This window comes from Oryctolagus cuniculus, chromosome 21 (assembly GCF_051225735.1).
Source record: "Oryctolagus cuniculus isolate XC-2025 breed Fujian yellow rabbit chromosome 21, ASM5122573v1, whole genome shotgun sequence".
Classification (NCBI taxonomy): Eukaryota; Metazoa; Chordata; class Mammalia; order Lagomorpha; family Leporidae; genus Oryctolagus; species Oryctolagus cuniculus.
The window spans coordinates 33,539,065-33,563,462 of record NC_142887.1 but is presented as its reverse complement, the minus strand read 5'-3'; the positions used below and the strand labels follow the sequence as shown (position 1 = coordinate 33,563,462).

Below are 24,398 nucleotides of genomic sequence, written 5' to 3'. Positions count from 1 at the left end.
TTATGCTGAGTGAAATAAGCCAGTCCCAAAGGGACAAATACCATATGTTCTCCCTGATTGGTGACAACTGAGCACCAAAAAGGAAACCTGTTAAAGTGAAATGAACACTATGAGAAACGGTGACTTGATCAGCCCTTGCCCTGACTGTTGATGAACAACTTAATACGTTATCCCTTTTAGTATTTTTTTTTGTTTGTTCTACTTAATACTTTTGGTTGAATACTGTAATGAATACACAGTTATTCTCAAGTGTTGAAACTTAACTGAAAAGTGATCGCTGTTAAATATAAGAGTGGGAATAAGAGAGGGAAGAGATGTGCAATTCGGGACATGCTCAAGCTGACTTACCTCAAACAGTAGAGTTAGAAACATACCAGGGGATTCCAATTCAATCCCATCAAGGTGGCATGTACCAGTGCCATCTCACTAGTCCAAGTGATCAATTTCTGTTCACAATTGATCATAATGATAGGACTAAGAGCCAAAGGGAGCACATAAACAAGACTAGTGTCTGCAAATACTAGCTGATAGAATAAAAAAGGGAGAGAACGATCCAACATGGGAAGCGAGATACACAGCAGACTCATAGAATGGCAGATGTCCTAAACAGCACTCTGGCCTCAGAATCAGCCCTTAAGGCATGCGGATCTGGCTGGAAAGCCCATGAGAGTATTACAGGCATGGAAAGCCAAAACACTCTGGCAAAAAAAAAAAAAAACCACCAACAAAACAACAAACAAACACTAAATGAAAGATCTCCACGAGTGAGATCCCAGTGGAAAGAATGGGGCCATCAAAGAAGGAGGTACCTTTCTCTGAAGGGAGGAGAGAACTTCCACTTTGAATACGACCTTGTCTAAATATGATCAGAGTTGGTGAACTCAAAAGGCTTCCATAGCCTTGACAACTCATGACAAGAGCCTAGGGTGATTACTGATGCCATAAACAAGAGTGTCAATTTGTTAAGTCAACAACAGGAATCACTGTGCACTTACTCCTCATCTAGGATCTCCGTCCTTAATGTGCTGTACATTGTGGTTTAATACTATAACTGGTACTCAAAACAGTATTTTTCACTTTGTGTTTCTGTGTGGGTGCAAACTGTTGAAATCTTTACTTAATATATGCTAAACTGATCTGTATATAAAGAGAATTGAAAATGAATCTTGATGTGAATGGAAGGGGGGAGGGAGAGGGAAAGGGGAGGGTTGCGGGTGGGAGGGAAGTCATTGGGGGGGAAGCCATTGTAATCCATGAGCTGTACTTTGGAAATTTATATTCATTAAATAAAAGTTAAATAAAAAAAAAAAGAGTCACTGGCATTTACCTCCCACAGGTTTGTGAAAACATTTTGTGGATTTTGAATGTGTTAACACTTAGGACTAGTATACTGAGTTTACCTCTAGTTCCCCTTCTGGAGAGTGAACCAGCAGATTGGAAGATAGTGCTCCCCCCCTCCCCCCTCCCCCTCTCTCCCCCTCTTTCCCCCTCTCTCCCCCTCCCCCCCTCTCCCATGTTGTGTTCTGTTGTGGGATTAGGTGTCCCCAGCTGTGTTTATTTCAAATTCTTGTCTCCGTGTCAGAGGGGAATTGAAAGCAGAGATGTGGATAAAGTGCAGGTGTAGGAGCAGGATGCATTTAAAGAGATTAAAGGGGCAGTACACACTCAGAAGTGAATGTGGGCAGCCTCATGGGGAGAACTAACTGCCTGACCGTGCATCTGGGTAGTGGGTGGCGCCCCAATTGAATTGAAGTTTGTGTGGGGCTCAGTGATTGTGCTTTATGGCGTCTCCATGCAGAACTCAGTGTACATGTGTTGTTCATGGCATCTTCATGCTGGAGGCCCGGGTGTGTCGTGGTGAAGTGGGCCTGCTGAATTGGCATGGTGGAAAGGACACCTTTTCTTCCTCGCAGTGCAGGGCTGCAACACAGTGACTGCTGGAAACCTCTCTGCTCCCATGTTCACTGACTCCCTACCTGGTCCAAATCAGTTTTGGTATCAAAATTAGTTAACTCTCACAAAATGGGTTAGGAAGTGTTGCTTTTTCACTTTTTTCTTACTAATATTTTTGTAAAATTGGCATCCCTGAAAGGTTTGGTAGAATGTACCTGTAAAGTAGTCCAGATTGGGGTGGTTTTTTGTTTTGGAATGTATGTTTTGGTGGGAAAATGTTAAAGTGATTCAGAATTATTATTTTTTTTCTTAAGGATTTATTTATTTATTTGGAAGTCAAAGTTACACAGAGAGAAAAGAGGCAGAGAGAGGGAGAGGTCTTCCATCCACTGGTTCATTCCCCAATTGGCTGCAGTGGCTGGAGCTACACCAATCCGAAGCCAGGAGCTTCTTCCAGGTTTCCCACGTGGGTGCAGGGGCTCAAGGAGTTGGGCCATCTTCTGCTTTCCCAGGCCATAGCAGAGAGCTGAATCAGAAGTGGAGCAACTGAGACTTGAACCGGTGCCTATGTGGGATGCCGGCATTGCAGGTGGTGTAAAGGGTAAAGCTGCTGTCTGCGATGCCAGCATCCCATACGGGTGCTGGTTCATGTCCCAGCTGCTCCACTTCTCATCCGGCTCCCTGCTTATGGCCTGGAAAAAGCAGAATAAGGCCCAAGAGTTTCTACGCTTTTGTGGAAGATACGGATGAAGCTCCTGGCTTTGGCTTGGCCCAGTGCTGGCCATTGCAGCCATCTGGGAATGAACCTGTGGATGGAATATGTCTCTCTGTTTCTGTCTGTCTGTTTCTCTTTTTTAAAGATTATTTATTTTTTTTGAGGGAGAGAGACAAAAAGGTCTTCTGTCTGCTGGTTTACTCCCCAAATGGCCGCAACAGCCAGAGCTGGACCAACCCGAAGCCAGGAGCTTCTCCCAGTTCTTCCATTTGGGTGCAAGGGCCCAAGCATTTGGGCCGTCTTCTGCTTTCTCAGGCACATTAGCAGGGACTTGGATTGGAAATGGAGCAGCCAGGACTTGAACTGGCGCCCATATGGGATGCTGGTATGGCGGGTAGAGGCTAAACCTACTACACCACCGTGCTGGCCCTTCTCTGTTACTGTTTAAAAAAAGTACTAATCCTTGTATTTTTTAATCTCTAATATATGTATATATAAATATTTTTAAAGATTTATTTGTTTGAAAGGCAGAGTTACAGAGAGAGGCAGAGAGGGAGAGGAGAGAGGCAGAGAGGCCTTCCACCCGCTGGTTCACTCCCCAAATGGCCACAACAGCCAGAGCTACGCCAATCTGAAGCCAGGAGCTTCCTTCGGGTCCCCCATGAAGGTGCAGGGGCACAAGCACTTGGGCCATCTTCTACTGCTTTTCCAGGCCATAGCAGAGAGCTGGATCGGAAGTGAAGCAGCCAGGACTCGAACCAGTGTCCATATAGGATACTGGCACTTCAGGCAGCAGCTTTACCTGCTACGCCACAGCACCAGCCCCTGTATATATATGTAAATTTTAGAAAATATGTATGTATCCCGACTGGACATCCAAGGTTCAGCAGAGTAAAAATGCCAGGGCTCAGGAGGGTTCTCCTACATGTCAGGTGCACCCTTGGTGGACCGAGTGGAGCTGGTGATCCTCAGAGGGCTGCCTGGTGGCTGCTGCGCACCCCCGCCCCCCCAAAGGAGACCTCTGTCTTGCCCTTCGCTGAAGAAGTGACTTCTCTCTGCCCTTCTGCCACTGTTCTCTCCTCATTTCCAAGTGTCCTGTGTACAGCCTGGACCCCTCACATCGCGAATACCAAGTTCTTACTTCAGCAAAACGCGAGGTAGGGGCCTGTCACTGCAGTTGGGTCTAAGGGTTGGAATTTGTTCCTCATTCAGGAGCCTTCTCTACAGCTTAGGGTTTTAGAGCAGAACTGAACTTGGGCTGTTTGTCGTCTTTATTTTTCCTGACTGGCGTATGTATTCACATGTTTGCAGAGATATCAGTGTTGAATTGCTGGGTGTGGCCCCAACCTTGCCAGGAGTGCTGTATGATGCATATGTATGCACTCCGTTACCTTCCTAGAATCTGAAAAACACTGAATTCTGAAATAGCTCCCATTCTAAGGACTTAGCTTGAGAACTAATGACTCTGCTTCTCCTGAAATCCTACAATTTGTAATGCTCAAATAAACAGCACACTTGATAATCAAGTCAGCTTTTTTTTTGTAGAATATCTAAAAAATGCAGAAAAGCACGTCCACAGAAAGCATTTGTCATACTACCCAGAGCTATCTGCTGCAACATTCTTTTTTTTTTTTCCAAAGATTTTATTTGTTTACTTGAAAGGCAGAGTTACAGAGAAGCAGAGAGAGAGAGAGAGAGAGAGAGAGAGAGAGAGAGAGAGGGAGGGAGGGAGGGAGGGAGGGAGGGAGGGAGGTAGGTCAGTCGGTCTTCCATCCTCTGGTTCATTTCCCAGATGGCCACAATGGTCGGAGCTGAACCGATCTGAAGCCAGGAGCTTCTTGCGCGTCTTGACGTGGATACAGGGGCCCAAGGACTTGGGCCATCTTCCTCTGCTTTCCCAGGCCAGAGCAGAGAGCGGGATCGAAAGTGGAGCAGCCAGGACTTGAACCGGCATCCTTATGAGATACTGGCACTGCAGGCAGCAGCTTTACCTGCTATGCCGCAGTGCCAGCCCCTGCAGCAACATCTGAGGCATTTTTCCTTAAGTAAAATTGGAATTGTATTGCATACATTCATGTCCTTCAGTGTCCTGATTTTTTTTTTTTAAGAGTTAAAGATTTTCCATTCTCTGGCTCACTCTGCAGATGGCTATGACAGATAGCCAAGGCTAGGCCAAGCTGAAGCCAGGAGCTTGTCCAGGTCTACTACGTGGGTAGCAGGACCGAAACATTTGGACCATCTTCTGCTGCTTTTTCTTGGCCCCAGTATCCTGATTCTTGAACCTAATATATATGCATTTTCTCAGCCACTAAATATACTTTTTTTTTTTTTTTTTTTTTTTGACAGGCAGAGTGGACAGTGAGAGAGAGAGAGAAAGGTCTTCCTTTTGCCGTTGGTTCACCCTCCAATGGCCGCCGCAGCCAGCCGGCGCACCACGCTGATCCGATGGCAGGGGCCAGGAGCCAGGTGCTTTTCCTTGTCTCCCATGGGGTGCAGGGCCCAAGCACTTGGGCCATCCTCCACTGCACTCCCTGGCCACAGCAGAGAGCTGGCCTGGAAGAGAAGCAACCGGGACAGAATCCGGCGCCCCTACCGGGACTAGAACCCGGTGTGCCGGCGCCGCTAGGCAGAGGATTAGCCTAGTAAGCCACGGCGCCAGCTGCCACTAAATATACTTTTAAAACTGTCAAAAAAAATTTTAGGGGCTGGCGCTGTGGCAAAGCATGTTAACGCCCTGGCTTGAAGCGCCAGCATCCCATATGGGCGCTGGTTCGAGACCCAGCTGCTTCTCTTCCAATCCAGCTCTCTGCTATGGCCTGGGAAAGCAGTAGAAGATGGCCCAAGTGCTTGTGCCCCTGCACCCACATGGGAGACCCAGAAGAAGCTCCTGGCTCCTGGCTTCGCATCGGCGCAGCTCCAGCCGTTGCGGCCATCTGGGGAGTGAACCAGTGAAAGGAAGACCTTTCTCTCTCTCTCTGCCTCTCCTCTCTGTGTAACTTTGACTTTCAAATAAATAAATAAACCTTTATTTTTTAAAGGTTTATTTATTTGTTATACAGGGGAAGAGAGAGAGAGAGGTCATCCATCTGCTAGTTCACTCCCTAGCTGGTCCCAACTACTGCTGCTGGGCCAGGCCAAAATCAAGAAGCCAGGAAATTCATCTGGGTCTCTGACATGGGTGGCAGGGACCCAAGTATTTGAATATCCTTTGCTGCTTTTCCCAGGTTATTAGGGGGCTAGATTGAAAGTGGAACAGCTGGGACACAAACCAGTGTCTGTCAGGCCTCCATCAATTTTAAAATGTATCATTTACATTGAAAGCAGTGTGTTTAAATACTAAACTAACAAAGGCATAACTTTTTTTTTTGGACAGGCAGAGTTAACGATACAGATACAGAGAGAAAGGTCCTCCTTTTTTCCGTTGGTTCACCTCCCAAATGGCTGCCACGGCCAGCGTGCTGCACCAATCTGAAGCCAGGAGCCAGGTGCTTCTCCCGGTCTCCCATGCGGGTGCAGGGCCCAAGCACTTGGGCCATCCTTCACTGCACTCCCGGGCCACAGCAGAGAGCTGGCCTGGAAGAGGGGCAACCGGGACAGAATCCCAGGGTGCTGGCGCCGCAGGCGGAGGATTAGCCAAGTGAACTGCAGCTCCGGCCAGGGCGTAACTTCTTAAAAACAGTTGTTCCCCATTGCCGTGGCATACAATGCCCATCCCATATGGGCACCGGTCCTGGCTGCTCTACTTCCAGTCCAACTCTGCTGTGGTCTGGGAAAGCAGTAGAAGATGGCCCAAGTCCTTGGGCCCCTGCACCCACGTGGGAGACCCAGAGGAAGCTCCTGGATCCCGGCTTTGAATCAGGGCAGCTCCGGCCATTGCAGCCATCTAGGGAGTGAACCAGTGAATGGAAGACCTCTCTCTGCCTCTGTCTCTGTGTAACTCTGCCTTTCAACGAAATAAATAAAGCTTTAAAAAAATAAAAGCACTTGCTCCTTTTTAAAATAGTTTTATAGAGAAATTTAAGGTAATAGTGTTTTTCCATTTACCCTACACCCACCCCCCACCAATAATCAGGTCCTTGTATGGTGCATTTGTCACATTAATGAACCAATGTTGAATCATTGTTACTAACAAAAGCCAGTGGTTTATTCACATTCCCAGAGTTTTGCCTGAGGTCCTTGTCTGATCCAAGATGCTATCGAGGATACCATATTGCACTCAGCTGTTACGTCTTCTCCCGCTCCTGTGGGATGTGATGGTTTCTTAGGCTTACCTTGTGTTTGAGAGGACCGTGATCATTTTGGGGGAGGATTTGGCAGATGCTTTGAAGACTGTCGCTCAGGTGGGATTTGTCTGACGTTTTTCTCCTGCTGAGACTGAAGTTGTGGAGGAAGACCACAGAGAAGTAGTCCATACTGCCCATGTAACACTGTTGATGTTGACCGTGGTCACCAGCAGAGGTGCCGATTGTCAGAAGTCTCCTTAAGGAAGTTACCTGCTTCTCTCCTTTCCATAACGTCTTTAGAAGGGAGTCATTAAGTGGACCTCCTACACTGCAGGAGCAGGGAGTTACTCTCACCTCCTAGCAAGTGAAGTATCTAATCTACTTAGATTCTGGGGGGTTCTTCTGGGGAGAGTTGTCTCTTCTCCCCATTTGTTAGGCCGGTGTGGACTCCTGGAGGTTCAGTGCACTGGCTGAGACACTGTCCCAGTGATGCTTTGTTTCCAGCTCTAGCCACTGGGAGCTCTTAGACTTGGCTACTCTGTCCCTTTGGCATCCCTCTTTGCTTCCATGATTCAGTTAAAAACTATTGTTATCATCTTTAGGACCTTAGCTTTCTGGCACTATAAGCTGCTCCAAGCTCATCTAGTGTGTTTTCTACCCTGGGAAGTAAAATCCTCTTCCCCTGGTCTGTATCTTTTGTTGTGCCGGTACCATGCTGTCATGTTTACTTTCTTGATTTAATTTGCCAAAGCTTGGCACTGTAGATTAGATCTTGTGTGTGTGTGTGTGTGTGTGTGTGTGTTTTTCCCCCAAAGATGTGTTTTATTTATTTGAAAGGCAGCATTAGAGAGAGATCTTCTGTCCGCTGGTTCACTCCCTAAATGGCTGCAACAGCCAGGGCTGTGCCAGGCTGAAGCCAGGACGCAGGAACTTCATCTGGGTCTCCCACATGGCTGCAAGGTTCCAAGCACTTGAGCTACCTTTGGCTGTTTTTCCTAGGTGCGTTAACAGGGAGCTAGGTCAGAACTGGAGCAGCCAGCAGCAGGCACTTAAACCAGCACCATGTGGGATGCTGGTGTTGCAGACGACAGCCTAACCCCCATGTCACAATGCTGGCCTATAGGTCTTCTTTTAAAAAATGAACTCTCTTTAAAAAAAATTTTTTTTTTAGAGGCAGAGAAAGTTCCCATTGACAGGTTCTCTCCCTAAATGCCTACAACACAGGAGCTGGGCCAGACCTGAGCCAGGAGCCTGGAAGTCAGTGCACGTCTACCACTTGAGTGGCAGAGACTCGGACATTTGGGCTTCCCAACCATCTGCTGCCTCCCGGAGTGAGTGGAGCGGGGACTTGAATCCAGACGCTCCACATACAGTGCATGTGTCCTAAGCAGTGTCTCTGATCACTAGCCTGGTGCCTGTCCATGTTCTTTTAAATTGCTGGCTTATTGTGGCTGTTCTCATTTCTTGAGTTTCTATGTGAATTTTAGGATTGGCTTACCAGTTTCTGCAAAGAAGAAAGTTGGGGTGCTGGGAGGGATTGCCCAGAGTACAAATGTTGTACTTTTGTTAAACTCATTCCAAGTATTTTATCTTTTTGTTGATGGCATTGTGAGTTGAAATGTTTTCTTTTTTATTTTTTTTTAATTTATTTGACAGGTAGAGTTATAGACAGTGAGAGAGACAGAGAGAAAGGTCTTCCTTCCATTGGTTCACTCCCCAAATGGCTGCAATGGCCAGAGCTACGCCGATCCGAAGCCAGGAGCCAGGAGCTTCTTCCTGGTCTCCCATGCGGGTGCAGGGGCCCAAACACTTGGGCCATTCTCCACTGCTTTCCCAGGCCACACCAGAGAGTTGGACTGGAAGAGGAGCAACCGGGACTAGAACTGGCACCCATATGGGATGCGGGCAACACAGGCAGAGGATTAACCTAATGAGCCACAGTGCTGGCCCCAAATTGTTTTCTTGATTTTAATTTTTGGATTGTTTGTTGCACGTTTGTGTAGTCTAGAAGGAAATGTAAAGTTTATTTTGGTGCAGAGAAGTCTGAAATCCAGGCACACAGGGGCCTTCAAAAAGCTTGTGAAAATGCATGTTATAGAAAACTGTGCTTGGGTTTCAGCTATATTTGCACCAAAATAAACTTTTAATCCCATTTCCACAAACTGTTATATCACTGTCTACTGTGTATTTTGTGTAATGATCTTGTGTTCTGTAACCTCGCTGAACATGTTTATTCTCGTAGGTTTTTTGACATGTTCTATGTGGTTTTCTGTGTGAAAATTTGTGTCATCTACAAATTGTTTTACTTCTTTCTCAGTTTGGATGCCTTTTACTTCTTCTTTGTCCCTAATTGCCCTAGCCAGAACCCTCAAGTACGGTGTTGGTGAGAAGTGGTGGTTTAGGTGGACGACAGCCAGTCCTCCCCCACTGTGTAGGATGTTTGGTGGGCATTAGGGTGGGTGCTCTCCTTTCCTGGTTTGTTGAGTAATCAGCTTTTTATTTTTTAAAGATCATGAAATGGAAATGGTTTCCTAGAGACTGAAGATTCGTTCAGGGATTTTTAAATTTTATTTTATAATCATACTTTCAATTTTTTGAAGTTGTATTAGTTTGATATTTAAAGTTTATAAAAAGTATCCTTTGACCAACATCTTCCTAGCCCCATGGAAAATTTTCAAAATCAGGAAAAGTAAGTTTTTATTGTCGTTTATCAAAGATACCAGTTTTTGTTAACTCTGCTACTTTTCTTTGTTCTATTATTATTGTTATTATTTGGAGGCCAGAGCAACAGGGAGAGCTGTCCGTCTTTTGGGTCACTCCGATGCCCCCAGCAGCTAGGACTGGTCCAGGAGCCTGGAGCTCCAGTAGCGTCTCCCACCTGAGTAGTAGGGCCCCTGCTGTGGGAGCCGTCATCTGCAGCCTCTCTGAGTGTGCATCAGCAAGAGGCTGGACTGCAAGAGGAGCAGGCACTCAGACCCATGCGCTCCACTGTGGGAGGTGGGCATCTGTTCTGCTGCACCACCACGCCTACCCTTTGGCACTTTTTTTTTTTTTTTTTTTAAGATTTTTAAAAATTTATTTGAAAGAGTTAGAGAGAAAGAGGTCTTCCATCTGCTGGTTCACTCCCCAAATGACTGCAATAGCTGGAGCCGAGCTGATCCGAAGCCAGGAGCTTCATGTGGGTTTCCCACCAGGGTGAATGGGCCCAAGAAGTTGGGCCAGCCTCCGCTGCTTTCCCAGGCACATTAGTAGGGAGCTGGATCAGAAGTGGAGCAGCCAGAGCTCAAACCGGCACCCATATGGGATGCCAGCACTGCAGGCCGGGGCTTTCACCTGCTGCACCAGCCCATATCCAGTACTTTTTAATCGACTGATGAATGTTCTGCTGCCCCTCCCAACCCCCCAGGTTTGCAAGACTGTCTTTCATAGCCAAATTCTCTCAGGAATGCCCTGTCCTGCTCTCTGCTGCCCCTGGACTTGCCAAACTGCAGCGCCTCCCCCTCCCCAGCTGACATCGCACACTCCGAATGTGTCCAGTCTTTACAGCTCAGGTTTTTCTGGACTGGTGGCTTTTTCCTGAAGTCCTATCTTGTCCCCTATCAAGGTTTTTGTTTTTTTCTGGGTCATTTGATGTTGTAAACCACCATTTTCCATTAAAAAAAGTTAACCCCTGCTTCTTTGCTGAGGCATCTCTGGTTTTCACAAGTCTTTGACCCGTTGGTCTTAGTTCTTGGACATTGTCTGTTCAGTACAGTCTCTCTGGGTGACCTCATCCAGATTCCTAGGGGCTGATGACTGTGCTGTCCTAAAAATAAAACAAAGCTAAGCCTCCACTTCCCTTCAAGGCATCATTCTCTCTCTCTCTCCTGCAGGTTCCTGCCCCCTGTTCTGCCTGTTCCCTCCCATTTCGGTCTAAAACTCCACTTGCTGTGCTGGACCTCAGTGCAGACTTGTTTCATTTTGTTCTTCACACCTACTTAATGCCCATCCTGTGCTGTCATTCTAGCCCCTCCGCGCCTCACGTATCTATGAATCCAACAGGTAATGCCAACATGAAGTTTTATTAGAAACAGGTCATTTATCTGATTGTTCCCCATCTGTTAATCTGCATTTTTTTCCCTGTCTAAATGATGCAGCTATAAATATTTTTAGTATAACAGGCTTCTCTCCTCCCCACCCCAACCAAAATATAAGCCAAATTATTTTCCAGAAACAGCATTTGGATTTATGCTGCTATTAATATTTTTAAAAATCCCTCGTTTCTCCCTTGTCCCTTCTTGCTAGACAGCATGGCCTTAATATTACACTAGAGGTAAGGTAAGTAAGATGGTATCTTAAACTTGTTTTGGTTTATCTATAAAACTAAACATTTATCTTACAGTTAGACTGTATTCAGATTATTGGACCATTTATCCTTCCGTAGCTTGGTTTTAGTCTTTATTTTCTGAAAGTTTGGGAAATACTTGTGTAATGAAACCCATCAGCTGATTTACTGTGTTCTTTGATTGCCTCAGGGTTGATGAGTTCACTAAGACTTTTTAACCCCTCCTCCTTTTTTTCTTTATAAATTCTTATGTTTTGGCCGGCGCTGTGGCTAATTAGGCTAATCCTCCGCCTTGCGGCGCCGGCACACCGGGTTCTAGTCCCGGTCAGGGCGCCGGATTCTGTCCTGGTTGCCCCTCTTCCAGGCCAGCTCTCTGCTGTGGCCCGGGAGTGCAGTGGAGGATGGCCCAAGTGCTTGGGCCCTGCACCCCATGGGAGACCAGGAGAAGCACCTGGCTCCTGCCATCGGATCAGTGCGGTGCGCCGGCCGCAGCGGCCATTGGAGGGTGAACCAACGGCAAAAGGAAGGCCTTTCTCTCTGTCTCTCTCTCTCACTCTCCACTCTGCCTGTCAAAAAAAAAAAAAAAATTCTTATGTTTTAAATTTATTCCTTTGGAAGGCAGAAACAGAGCTCCCTTCTACTGATTGGCTCCCCAGAAGCCTGCAACAGCCAGGTCTGTACCAAGGCCAGAAGTGGGAGCCAGGAACTCAGTCCAGGTCTCTCAGGAGGATGACAGAAACCCATATGCTGGAGCTTCCCAGGGGCTTCCACTCACTGCCACCTCCCAGGTCCGAAGCCAGGGTGGGGATTGAATCTGGGTTCCCTGATACAGGATGTGGATGTGGATGTCGTCTTTTTTTTTTTTTTTAAAGATTGATTTATTCATTTGAAAGGCAGTGAACCATCCGCTGGTTCACTCCCCAGATGGCCAGATCAGCCGGAGCTGTGCCGATCCAAAGCCAGGAACTTCTGGTGCAGGGCTCAAGCACTTGGGCCATCCTCCACCACTTTCCCAGGCCACAGCAGAGAGCTGGATTGGAAATGGAGCAGCCAGATCTCGAACTGGTGCCCATATTGGTTGCCTGCACTGCAGGAGGCAGCTTTACACGCTACGCCACAGTGCTGGCCCCTGTTTAATTACTTTTAAAGTTTTAGGTACTGATGGTTTCACCTGCATTTGTTTCATCGTTTTTGTTTTCTGTCATTACAATATAAGCCTTTTTTTTTTTTTTTTTTTTGACAGATGGGCTTAGACACTGAGAGGGAGAGACAGATAGTAAGGTCTTCCTTCCGTTGGTTCATCCCCCAAATGGCTGCCACAGCCAGAGCTACGCCAATCTGAAGCCAGGAGTCAGGCGCTTCTTCCTGGTCTCCCACGCGGGTGCAGGGCCCAAGCACTTGGGCCATCCTCCACTGCCCTCCCTGGCCACAGCAGAGAGCTGGACTGGAAGAGGAGCAACCGGGACTAGAACCCGGCGCCCATATGGGATGCCAGCGCCGCAGGTGGAGGATTAACCAACAGTATCAGCCGTTTATAATTTACATTCTGCTTTGCTCATTATCTGTATTCTGTTTCTGCTGTTTGCTGCCTCCAGTAGTATTCAATCCTTTTTTCCCCAGTACATTACAGTTCAGTGTTTGTGCAAGCATGCTCTTACTTCACATGCCCCTGTGTGTAGTGCCTTAAATGCAGACAGGTCCTTCGCCCTGCTCCATCCTTGCCTCTGCTCCTGGACACTGAATGCTGCCAGGCCTGCTCCTTTGCTCCTGGGCCCCTGTGGTTTGTGCCCAGCTTCCTCTCCCTGCTCCCGGGCTGCCCTTTAAAATGTGCTTACTGTGTTCTAGCTGTTGAGACTGACCTTTGTTCTTTGTTTATAGCATGATTGTTTTGCTGGGTTTTGAAGGAGGCGACATTCTGTACCATTTCTCTGAGCTCTTCCCAGAGTTGTTGTGTAAGACCTTCTGGGCGCGTCCCATATAGTGGGAACCTTAGACCTACTGGGTGCGTCCATATAGTGGGAACCACAGCCCTTCTGGGTGTGTCTTTATAGTGGGAAAAAAAAAAAGAGAATTGGGAGGCAAAGCCAGGGGTCAGTCCTAGCTCCCTCAGTGGGTGACTTTGGCTAAGCCACTTAGACTCGAAGGTAAGACTTTAATGCTTTTAAAGTTTTGTACGACTATTTTCTAAAAAGCAGACATAATTCTAATTAATGAAATACAAGGGAAGCTAATGTACAGTTTACAGTGACTCATTGAAAAGGTAATGGTGATGATTATTAAATTGTTTACTGATTATTTTAAAATGATAAAATAATGAAAATGAGGTTATTTTGGTGAAGGTGTGATAAAAATTTTCTTGGTGGCAAGTGATATTATTTGTGTTTGTAATGAATTTATGAAGCATATTCACAGATACTTACTCAAAATAACCCTATATTTGAGAGATGAGTACTTTCCTTTTTTATTAAGAATTATTTTTATCTATTTGAAAGAGTTACGGGGGGGGGGGAATCTTCCATTTTGCTGGTTCACTCCCCAAATGACCACAATAGCCAGAACTGAGCTGATCTGAAGCCAGGAGCCAGAAGCTTCTTCCGGGTCTCCCACGTGGGTGTAGGGATCCAAAGACTTGGGCCATTTTCTGCTTTCCCAGGCCATAGCAGACAGCTGGATTGGAAGAGGAGCAACCGGGACTCAAATCAGCATCTATATGAAATGCCAGCACTGCAGGCTGGGACTTTAACCCGCTACACCACAGTGCCGGCCCCCATTCTTTCCATTTTACAGAAAAAGGCACTAAAACTCAGCAAGGATAAGAGAGTTGTCCCAGGGGCTGGCTTTGTGCTATATGGGCTAAAGCTGCCCTCTGTGATGTTGGCATCCCAGTGGGCACTGGTGTCTGTCCCAGCTTCTCTACTTCAGATGGAGAAGATTGGCTCGGGAAAAATAGCAGAAGATGGCCCAAGTGTTGGGTCCCTGCCACTTTCGTGAGAGATCCAGATGAAGCTCCTGGCTTCGGCCTGGCCCAGCACTTGCTGTTATGGCCATCTGTGTAGTGAACCAGTGGATTGAGGAAGGTTCTCTCTGTCTCTATAACTCTGACTTTCAAGTAAATAAATAAATTTTAAAAAGAGAGAGGAAGTTACAAGCACAGAGATATGACTGTAAGAACTTGAATTCAAGTTTTAGGACTCCAAAACCAGGGCTTTGTAAGTGAACCCAAAATAAAACTTGATTAGTATTTTTTTTTTCTTAAAGTTGTATTTTGTTATGTTAAAGTCAGAGTTAAAGGGAGAGACTGAGAAAGGGAGATCGCCCGTTTGCCGTTTTACTCTCCAGATGGCTGCAGCAGTGAGTGCTGGGCCAGGCCGAAGCCATGAGCCAGGAATTTTATCCAGGTCTCCCATGTGGGTGGCAAGGGCCCAAGTACTTGGGCCATCTTTGTTGCATTTCCCAGGCCATTAGCAGGGAGCTGGGACACAATCTGGTGCCCAAATGGGATGCTGGCCCCTTGACTAAATTAGGGTTATTTCTTCAAATACAAAATATCTATCACTTCAGTAGGTATCTTGGAGTGAGTGAATCTGGCAGGAGTTTAAGCAGTTGTCCAGAGTGGCTGTCCGTGTGTGGGCCTGGCCATCCTCTGGGGCAGGCTGAAAAGCTGCATCCTTGCCCCTTCTGGCAGTGGTTCTGTGCAGCGCTTTCATTGTGTTAGGAACCAGATGTGTGTATTGCCCAAGAGATAACATGGAGAGAAAAGAAAAGGAAGTGATGTCAGAAAGCTTTCCATAGTCACTTGGACAACGCAGTTTTGAGCAGTTGTACAAGCCCTCGTAGTTCTGCTTGAGCAGGCCCCTGTGGAATTCTCGTGGGCTTCTGCTGTCCTTGGGGATCCTTTGTGAACATGCACAGGTTATTAGAATGCAGAACCTCGAGCCAGGACCTGAGGGCTGCAGGGTTGGATTGAGGAGCTGGAATGTCATCAGGAGCCAAGGCCTCGTGTTTGGGTGCATGTGGCCCATGCCAGCATCCTCAGTCCCCAACATAGACATCCTTCTGCCAGCCTGGCTGACAGCTCTGCTGCTCTGAGAGAAGAGCTGGTTGGTCCAGCTCTGACTTTGATGGGTTCTGTCACAGCTAGGTGTGACCACATCGCCAGGATCAGGAGCAGTACTCTGACAGGGCACAGACAAGACGGGACAGTGGGTAAGGGTGCTGTGGGCTGGGCAGGTACCCCCACAGTAAGGTGTCTGTCTGTCACAGAGGTTTTGTTCTGTGGGTAGATGTGAAATAAAAACCGAGTGTCCACACTTTCAAGATGTTCCCTGGATGATGGCAATGCCTCCTCAGACTGGGAAATCACTTTATTCCAGTACGTGTGAGAAAAGGAATCACTTTGTACTTATGTGAGGCTAAACAAGAAGTGAACTAAAGTAATAAGGACTAACAATGTGAACATTTCGTTCACATTGAGCTAAAATGAATAAATGAACTAAAGTAATAAGAAACACTTGTTGAACATTTGCTTTGTGCTAGACAATGGTAGGAGTGTGTAATGTCCTTTATTGTGTTCCTCCACGTTTCCTCTGCTGCTGCCTTTTGTCACGAGTTATTTCTTGGTTTTACCTGTGTCGCTCTGCTTTTTATGTCCTTTTGTCCTGTTCCTTGTTGGTTCTTTTTTTTTTTTAAGGCACACATTCATTTAGTACAAATTTTATGTAGTGTGATAGCCTTTTTGTTTGCTTGCCTTTTTTTTTTTTTTTTTTTTTTTTTTAAGATTTATTTATTTGAAAGGCAGAGTTACAGAGAGGCAGAGAGAGAAAGATAGGTCTTCCATCCGCTGCTTCATTCCCCAGATGGCCGCAATAGCCAGAGCTATGCCAATCCGAAGCCAAGAGCCAGGAGCTAGGAGCTTCTTCCAGGTCTCCCACATGGGTGCAGGGACTGAAGAACTTGGGCCATCTTCTGTTGCTTTCCCAGGCCACAGCAGAGAGCTGGATTGGAAGCGGAGCAGCAGGGATTAGGGCTGGCGCCGCGGCTCACTAGGCTAATCCTCTGCCTTGCGGCGCCGGCAGGGCACCGGATTCTGTCCTGGTTGCCCCTCTTCCAGGCCAGCTCTCTGCTGTGGCCAGGGAGTGCAGTGGAGGATGGCCCAAGTGCTTGGGCCCTGCACCCCATGGGAGACCAGGAAAAGTACCTGGCTCCTGCCATTGGATCAGCGCGGTGCACCAGCCACAGCGCGCTGGCTGCGGCGGCCATTGGATGCGTGAACCAATGGCAAAGGAAGACCTTTCTCTCTTTCTCTCTGACTGTCCACTCTGCCTGTAAAAAAAAAAAAAAAAAAAAAAAAAAAAAAAAAAAAAAGAAAAGAACCGGTGCCCATATGGGATGCCAGCACTGCAGGCAGCAGCTTTACCTGCTACACCACAGTACTGGCCCCCTGTTCTTTTTAAAATCTGTTTTATACACAGACACATTCACACACACACACACACACACATTCACACCTAGAAACCAATATATACACGTGCAAATATAACTTAACATCAGCTTCTTCTTCTTCTTCCTTTTTTTTTTCAAGAAAAGGTAGAGTTAGATCTCTCATCTGCTTGTTCAGTCCCCAGATGACCACAGTTGTTGGGGCTGAGCCAGCCTGAAGACAGGAGTCTGGAATTCCATCTGGGTCTGTCACTAGGGTGCAAGGGCCCAAGCACTTGGGCCATTTTTGGAGTACTTTTTAAAAACTTTTTATTGATTTGTATATCCTTTCAGACTTAACTAAAAAGTTGCCAAGTTAGTACAGGGAATTCCCATATACCACCTTGCCTTCATATTTATATCTTATATATCTGTAGTAATATTATCCAACAAGGAAATAAGATTTTTCAAACTTTCTGTTTGTTTGTTTACAAGACAGATTTCCCACCTTCTGGTTTACCCCTCGTGACAACAGCCAGGCCGAGCTGGGATTCAGAATTCATTCTGGGTCTCCCGCATGGGTGGCAGGGAACCCAGCTGCTGAAGATGTTCCCTGCATCTGGGAGGCATCCCACATTGCACATTGGCAGGAGGCTGTACTAGGGAGCAGAGCTGGGGCTTTGCACCCGGCTGCCGGTGTGGGATACAGTGTACGAGAGGCCTCTTTCCCACCCCAGAACCTGGGCACTGAAACTGCTGCCATGCTGCTGTTAGCTGGACACGACCTTGTTTGAATGCTCCTGTTTTCTCTTCTGGGATCTCCTGCGACATCGAGTTGTTACATCTCCTGAGTCTCTTCCTCCCCTTTGTGATCGTGGTGCTATTGAAGAGTTACTGGACTGTTACTGTATAGACTCAGTTGAGGTTTGTCTGAGATTATACACTTAAAAAAATTATCTGAAAGGCAGAGTGACAGAGAGTGAGGAATTGATAGAGACAGGAGAATCTTTCCCAGGTAAGTTAGCAGGGAGCTGGATAGGAAGTGGAGCTCAGATGGAATGGCTGCCGGCAGTAGCTTAACCTGTTACACCATAGTGCAGCCCTTTTGTATCCTTTTGTAGTTCATGAATATCTTGACAGATGTGCTTTGAGACTGTGATAACATTTCCACTTAGTCTGGTTATCACTGTGGAATTTGCCTAATGGTGATTTTTCTGTTTACTTCACTCCTGTAAGGAAGAATGGGCTTCTCTCCATTTATTGTGACTTATATATGAGAGGTCTTCAAACAGTAAAAAATGCATACCAAGATAAACTTACCTTGTGATCCCATTTTTCTACAGATTCTTTGAAGGACCTTTGTAATGCTTTTGCCAAGTTGGCTGTCATTATCTTTGACGTTCTTATTTGGTCAGTCCTGTTGATGTGGTAGTTTCAGAATTGCTGACCCGTTTCCTTGTGAGAAACAGAGTTAGCAGACTGCGGGCCTTTCTGACTGGCTTTACAGTATCCAGTTACAGCACTGCTTTCCAGGATTTCCTACCCATGCTTGTTACTTTCACAGCATGCTCAGTTCCTTGCACATCCTGATTGGTTTCACTTTTATTTTTTGGGTTTTTTTTTTTTAAGATTTTTTAATTTATTTGAAAGGCGCAATTGCAGATACGCAGAGGCATAGAGAGAGAGATTCCATCTGCTGGTTCACTCCCCAAATTTCTGCAGCAACGAGAGCTAAGAGCTTCATCTGCGTCTCACATGTGGGTGCAGGGGCCCAAGCATGTGGGCCATCTTCTGCTTTCCCAGGCACATCAGCAGGGAGCTGGATCGGAAGTGGAGCAGCCCTGGCCCTGGTTTTACTTTTTTGAGTGTGTGGTCTTTGACCAGGGTTCTGCAGAACTCTGCGGAAATGTGAATCAGGAGTTTCCGCCTCCCCTCCACCCCGCCCTTTGCTCCTTTCCACCCGTCCTGACTGGCAGCTGGTAGCCAGTCTCCAGTCTCCTGTCCTGCCTGTGTTTGTTTTATACATATAAGCAGATGTATGAGTATTTTGTAATTATTCCTTTTCTCTGCGACAGACATCATAATCTAAATCCCTTTTGGACTTTTCGCTCCACAGTGTGTCTCAGAGTTCACACCATCAGTTCTTAGAGATCTTCCTGGTTCATTTTTCCAGTTACACATTGTTTCATCCTGGGCTACTTCAGTATATCCAACCCCCTCCACGTGTGATGTGTGGATATTTACAATGTTTGCAGTATTCTGCAGTGAATACCTTGGACCACGTGTGTATTCCTATCATTGCACGTTTATCTCCAGAGTGTTCTTGTGAGTGAGGTGACTGATCTACAGATAGGTGCACTTATATAGTTTCCTTAGGTGTTGCCAAATTTCCCCCAGAAGGGTTGTGCAGTTGGCATTCTCACCAGCGATGCGTGAGGGCTCCTTGTGTGTAACGCTTCACGTACATGTGGTGGTTACCAGTTTCTGTTGAGGATCTTCCCTTTTCTTGTCTACTTCCTCTTCATGACGGGTTACAGAAACTTTTTAATGGAAAGAAGTGGCATTAGTTTTCCAGAGCTAACTGGAGACTTTCTTGCTGGAGTTTGGGAGTGATAATTATGGGTTCCATTTTTCTGCTTTACCTGGTTTAGCGTCTGTTGTGTACCATCCTGCCACCTGCTTAGTTGAGCAGGCCGCTCTTTCCAGTCTAGGTAGTAATGCTGAGGCCTCCAGGTGACCATTTCCCCATCTCGGAGTCCGTGTGCACGCGTCTGAGGCAGCTGTGCAGTGTTTCTGACAGGGAGGCGGTTCTTACTCACCACCCCTTCATGCTTCAGTGAGTGGTCGGCCATCTGAGCGTCTCCCCCCAAGGGGAGGGAGGGGCGCCTCAGGAAGTGGGCGCCTGCTCTGCAGCCCTCTGCCCTTACGGTTTTCTCAGTGGGCTGGTCCTCGTTGGCTGCACTCTGGATTCTGTCTGCTGACCACTCCACAGACCAGATTCTCCTTCCTCTTGATCTCTCAGGAACTGTGGTGTCTATTGTCTGGTTTGCTCACAGGCTTGAGAAGGTCCCCTGTCATGACTGACATCAGTAAGCATCTCTTACTGGTCACCTTTGCCTGTTAGGATCTCTTCCTCACCTTGCTGTGTCTGCTTTGTAGTCACATCTTCTACCTTTACACCTGCTCTCCCACTCCCACACCCCTTTACAGAACATGGTTGCCTCTTGTTTCAGGCTTATTCTGAGGAAAATTACCTGAATAGCAGCTAGGACCTTCCACGTGGGTAGCATACTTTGGGGAATAGTACAGTTTCTGTCTGCCTGAGTTTCTTCATCTATAAAGTAGGAATTGTGTTCCATAGAAGATGATTTTTCTAAACTTAGCACTAGTGCCAGAGACCATGATGGTTGGATTACTGAGTTGCTTTTTTATTTTGTTACCTGCTCCTGGTCCAGAGGTACATGGAGCTGCCTGTGCTGCTACACTTGAATGCTTGTTCTTAGTCTTTGTTGATATCACCAACAGCAGCTCACTGCTAACCAGACTCACTTGGATTGTTGTAAAATTCTTTTTCTTTTTTTCTTTTTTTTTTTTTTAATTATTTACTTACTTGAGAGGAAAAGACAGATCTTCCATCTACTGGTTCACTCCACAAATGGTCCCGTGGGTGTCACGGGCCAAGTAGGTGTGCCATCCCCTCCTGTGTTCCCAAGCACATTAGCAGGGAGCTAGATCAGAAGTGGAGTAGCTGGGCTTGAATCCGGGTTCAGAGATATAGGATGCCAGGGGCAGGGGCAGCAGCTTAGCCCTTCGTGCCACCTTGTAAAGTTCTTCAGCATGGAGGAGGGAGGGCTGAGGAAGGAAGTGGTGGGTTATCACTAAGTGGGTGGCCTATCTGCTTCCTCGGGACCGACATTTCTGTCTCGCGACAAGTTGGGAGCACAGTTGGCACAGGGTTACTTGGAGTCCTGCTTTGGACTGGGGGCTTCCTGTGGCGTAGAATACTGAGTGTGGCTCTGCTTCAAATAAAGACGCTTGGCTGTGGCTTTGAAAGCATGGTGGATTGTCAGGATATCTTAGATCTAGTGAAGCAGACTTATTTTTCCTATTCATGAGGAGACAAACGTTAGTTAGTTTTTCTTTTAATAATTTGTGTCCTTCAGTCCACCAAAGCTTTGTGAAACCTCTACTGAATGTAGGTTGCTGCAAGTCCTTGTTTCTGTGTCCACACATACGTGTGCACAAACCTTTGTGCATAGTAAATGCTTTGGTTTGTTAGGCTCATATTCAAAAGAAGCCTGCGTATGGAACAGGCCAGTCTTCTTTTTGTCAGTTGGCCAGCACTGTGAGAGCACACAGGTAGGCCATGGCTGAGCCAGCACTAAGACTCAGACCTCCTGATGTGAAGTCTGGTCCTTTTCCTTTTTAGAGTATCCCATGAAAAATGTAGTAAGATGATAATAAAATAATTTTTAAAAGACCACATCACCGTTTCTGGAAGGCCGCTGTCTTTCAGTCTGTGTCTACTGTTTCTGTAATCCTCACAGCCCTTTATCTTTCTTGATTTTTCAGCCAAGCCAAGGGCCACTTGAGATGTTAGAGTGAAAGGCTAGGGGCAGAATAAGAACTATCCCTGGGTCTTTGGCCTCTGTTTTGTTACTGAAGAGACTGGAAGGTTCAGGTACAGCTAACAGAGTCTGCTGGAGACCTGTGCTCTCCACAGCACCTTGTCCTGGGTGACCATGTCCACGTCACTGACATCGGAGTCTGAGCTCTGGTCCCTGTGGTGTATTGGAGCACTGACTCTTCATATAAAAAAAAATAGGGATAAATACAGCACAGCCGCTATTGCTGGTTTCATTGCTAAAACTTTCATTTGCTCACTTAATGGTTTGCACCCTCTAAAAAACCTTTGCACTGGCTTTCTTGGTTGTGAATTGGGGAAGAACAAAGCTGAAGTCAGGAATCCATTTTCTGTTAAAGCACTCATTAGCACTTCTACCTGTCTATTTTTGGAACATTAATTTGGATCAGTTTAACTAACTTAGCATCTGATGACAAGTTAATTTTTATCTGTGAAATGAAGTACTGTAGTTTTGTGTTCAGATAATTAAAGTTCACCAAAATGGGTAGCTTAGAGAACAGCTTAATAGCGTTCTCTAAAAATAACCCATTCACAGTTGATAGGTGGCACTTTAGTTGCCTAACAGTGTGTACAGTAAATGGTGTTCGTGCGGGATAGACGTCTGCTTTATGTGACAGCCTTCATCATCCACACATGTTATTGCGCCTCTGCTCTGAGGTCTGACTGTGGTGACAGGAGGATGGGCAGAAAGCCTGCACGGAGCAGGAGTGTTGTGTCACAGTTGTGGAAGGCCAGATCCTATTGATCCTACTGCTGTTACCCAAAGCCTGCTTGCAGCATTTTCCCTGGAATTGCCTTCTCTGTGCTTTATGAACTTGGGAAAGAAAATCAATCACAAAATTTTTTTTTAGCAAAACTCAAATTTTTAAAAACCATGTTTTTGAAGTATAATTTACGTGTTGTAAGGTTCATCTTTTGTATGTGTACAGTTAAGTGAAATCTTTTTTTTTTTTTTTTTTTTTTTTTTTTTTTTTTTTTTTTTGACAGGCAGAGTGGACAGTGAGAGAGAGAGACAGAGAGAAAGGTCTTCCTTTGCCGTTGGATCACCCTCCAATGGCCGCCGCTGCAGCCGGCGCACCGCGCTGATCCGATGGCAGGAGCCAGGATCCAGGTGCTTTTCCTGGTCTCCCATGGGGTGCAGGGCCCAAGCACCTGGGCCATCCTCCACTGCACTCCCTGGCCATAGCAGAGAGCTGGCCTGGAAGAGGGGCAACCGGGACAGAATCCGGCGCCCCAACCGGGACTAGAACCCGGTGTGCCGGCGCCGCAAGGTGGAGGATTAGCCTATTGAGCTACGGCGCCGGCAAGTTAAGTGAAATCTTGACAAATGTATATATAAGGGGACATCAAAAGGTCATGGAAAAATTGACAGATAAATTTATTTTGGTGTAAGACATTTTTGATGTCCAAAACACTGTTCAAAATACTCGTTTTTGCAAACTTTTTTTTTCTTTGTACAAGATTTTATTAAAGATCTTTACAAGGTAACATCCAGACTTCATACGGCTGCCAAGGAGACCCTGTTATGCTGTGGGGACTGGCTGGGGCGTGGCAGGTGGCTCTGGCTTCCCATTTTCTGCTCCGAGATGGGGGTGGTGGGCAGGATCTCATCTTTGGGTCCACAGTGCTCACGTGGTCAGGCAGGGGCTCCTTGGGGCCAGTCTTACCAGTTGGAACCAGGGCAGCATGATCGTCACCTTGATGCGCAGCACACCCTATCTGAGCAGCACATGGCACACTGTGGTGTCAACATAGTGGGTAACAGGGTCCCTGCTGTGGATCCTCAGGCTGTCCACAAACTTCATGGACTTAGCCCTTTGTCCTCGCAGCTTCCCAGGCACCAGGCCCTCACAGCCCGTCGCTCTGCTCTCCGTGGTGAAGTACAGCGCACTTCCACACAGCAAGCCCTCCTAGGAGTTAGTGACGCGGAGCCTCTGCCTGGGCAGTGACACGCAGGCCCCTCGTGGCCGCCTTGTCAGCATGAGGCGCTACTGAACGACGGCAGTCCATTTCCGGATTCGCCAGCCTTTCTCACAGAGGACGTTCTGTGTCCTGGTGGCTAAAATAACGATTTCGGGGCCCGCGCTGTGGCGCAGCGGGTTAACGCCCTGGCCTGAAGCGCTGGCATCCCATATGGGCACTGGTTCATGTCCTGGCTGCTCTATTTCTCATCCAGCTCTCTGCTATGACCTGGGATAGCAGTAGAAGATGGCCTGAGTCCTTGGACCCCTGTACCCACGTGGGAAACCAGGAGCTCCTGGCTCCTGGCATCGGATCAGTGCAGCTCCGGCCGTTGCGGCCAATTGGAGAGTGAACCAACGGATGGAAGACCCCTCCCTCCCCCCCTCTCTGCTACTCCTCTGTGTAACTGTGACTTTCCAATAAATAATAAATCTTAAAAAAACAATAAAATAATGACTTCTGTCCTGGTTGGACCTCAGCTCCAGAGTAGCCATCTTCAGCCAGCTCCCGGGTGAGAAACTCGTTCAGCTCAGCTTTGAAGATGCCATCAGCAACAAACTTCCTCTTCTTGGAAATTCGCACCGCCATCTTGGCCGCCGCGCGCAGCCGAAAGGAAAGGTTTCACGAATTTTTGGAAGACCTCCTGTGTGCATAGATTTCAAAATTATTTTGCACTAAGTTAAACTTAACTTTTAACGCCACAGCAAAGACACTGAAGGATTGCATCACCTCAGATGGTTGTCTGTGCACCTTTGCGGTCAGACGGAGCCTCTGGCAAGCAGAGACCAGCTTCCTGTCACTATTGGTTAGCTTTAACTTTGGCAGAATTTCATAGAAATGAAATAAAGTAGGTGTTCCTTGTGTCTGAAGCCTTTAGCTTCATATAGTGTTCTTCAGATTCATCTTTGTTTTATATACCAATAGTGCTTCTCTATTGTTGCTGAGTACTATTCCACTGTATGGGTATCCCACAGTTTGGTTACCCTGTATTTTTTCATTAAAAAGTGTGTTTTTTTTATTTTTTATTTTATTATTTTTTTTTAAATAATTTGAGAGGCCGAGACAGTGCTCCAATCTGCCAGTTCATTTCCTAGATGCCCTCAATAGCTGGGACCACACTAAACGAGGAGCCAGAAACTCAAACCAGGTCTCCGACAAGGGTGGCAGGAACCCAGGTGGTTGACCCATCACCTCTGTCTCCCAGGGTCTGCATTAGCA

The 24,398-nt window shown here is 46.8% G+C and overlaps 1 protein-coding gene and 1 pseudogene across 2 annotated transcripts in view; one reads left to right on the top strand and one right to left on the bottom strand.

The window, feature by feature from the left end:
• Positions 1–24,398, top strand: part of MAPK1 (mitogen-activated protein kinase 1) — a 105,337-nt gene that overhangs the window by 16,791 nt on the left and 64,148 nt on the right. The gene's annotated exons all lie outside the window — the stretch shown is intronic.
• LOC100345022 (small ribosomal subunit protein uS3-like) lies at positions 22,633–23,864 on the bottom strand (annotated as a pseudogene).